The following is a 1,385-nucleotide window of genomic DNA, read 5'->3' as shown; positions in this document are numbered from 1 at the left end:
CATGTACAATGGTGGTCCCATAAGATTTTAATGGAGCTGAAACAGCCTTATTGCCTTGTGATGTTGTAGTATTGTAATATCATAGTGCAGCATCACAGTGCAATGCATTACTCGTGTGTTTGTGGTGTAAATAAACCTTCTGTGCTGCCAGTTATATAAAAGTACAGCACATACATGGCTGAGCACGGTGGCTCACGCCTGTAACCCCAGCACTTTGGGAGGGCAAGGTGGGAGGATCACTTAAGGCCAGGAGTTTGAGACCAGCTTGGGAAACATAGCAAGACCCTGTCTCTACGAAATAATAAGAAAAGTTAGCTGGGCATGGTGGCATGCACCTGTATGTAGTCCCAGCTACTCAGGAGGCTGAGGCAAGAGAATCACTTGAGCCCAGGAGTTTGAGGCTGCAGGGAGCTATGATCAGGCTGTTCATTCCAGCTTGGGCAACAGAGTGAGACCCTGTCTCTAAAACAAACAAACAAATAAACAAAGCTATAGCACATACAATTATGTACAGTACATAATGACTGATAATGATAATAAATGACTATGTTACTGGTTTCTATATTTATAATACTACAATTTTTGTCAATATTTTAGAGTATATTCCCTCTACTTATTAAAAAAAAAAAAAAGGTTAATTGTAGAACAGACTCAGGCAGGTCTTTTAGGAGGTATTCCAGAAGAAGGCATTGTTATTATAGGAGGTAACAGTATCATGCATGTTATTGCCAATGAAGACCTTCCAGTGAGACAAGATATCGAAGTGGAAGACAGTGACATTGATGATCCTGACCCTGGGTAGGCCTGGAGCGTAGGCCACACAGTGTGTATCTTATTTCTTAATAAAAAAGTTTAAAAAGTAAAAAAGAAAAGAAAAAAAAGATTTTTTGTACAGTTGTATAATGTGTCTGTGTTTTAAGCTAAGTGTTATTATGGAGTCAAAAAGTTAAAAAAAATTAAAAAGTTTATAAAGTAAAAAAGGTACAGAAAGCTAAGTTTAATTTATTACTAAAGAAAGAAAAATAGTTTTTAAAATCAATTTAGTGTAGCCTAAGTGTGCAGTAATGTCTTAGGCCTTCACATTCACTTACCACTCACTGACTCACCCAGAGCAACTTCCAGTCCTGCAAGCTCCATTCCCAGTAAGTGCCCTATGTAAGTGTACCATTTTTTATCTTTCATACTGTATCTTTATTGTACCTTTTCTATGTTTAGATATGTTTCGATACACATACCATTGTGTTACATACCGTTGTGTTACAATTGCCTACGGTATTCAGTACGGTAATATGTTGTACAGGTTTGTAGCCCAGGAGCCATAGGCTGTACTACATAGCCTAGGTGTGAGGTAGGCTGTACCATCTAGGTTTGTGTAAGTACACTCT

The 1,385-nt window shown here is 38.1% G+C and overlaps 1 protein-coding gene across 1 annotated transcript in view; it reads right to left on the bottom strand.

Moving 5' to 3' along the window:
- POLR3C (polymerase (RNA) III (DNA directed) polypeptide C (62kD)) overlaps positions 1-1,385 on the bottom strand; it is a 19,680-nt gene that overhangs the window by 10,201 nt on the left and 8,094 nt on the right.

This window comes from Propithecus coquereli, unplaced genomic scaffold (assembly GCF_000956105.1).
Source record: "Propithecus coquereli isolate 6110/MARCELLA unplaced genomic scaffold, Pcoq_1.0 Scaffold197, whole genome shotgun sequence".
NCBI lineage: Eukaryota > Metazoa > Chordata > Mammalia > Primates > Indriidae > Propithecus > Propithecus coquereli.
Note: the sequence above shows the minus strand (reverse complement) of the source record. Positions and strands in the feature narration are given on the sequence as shown.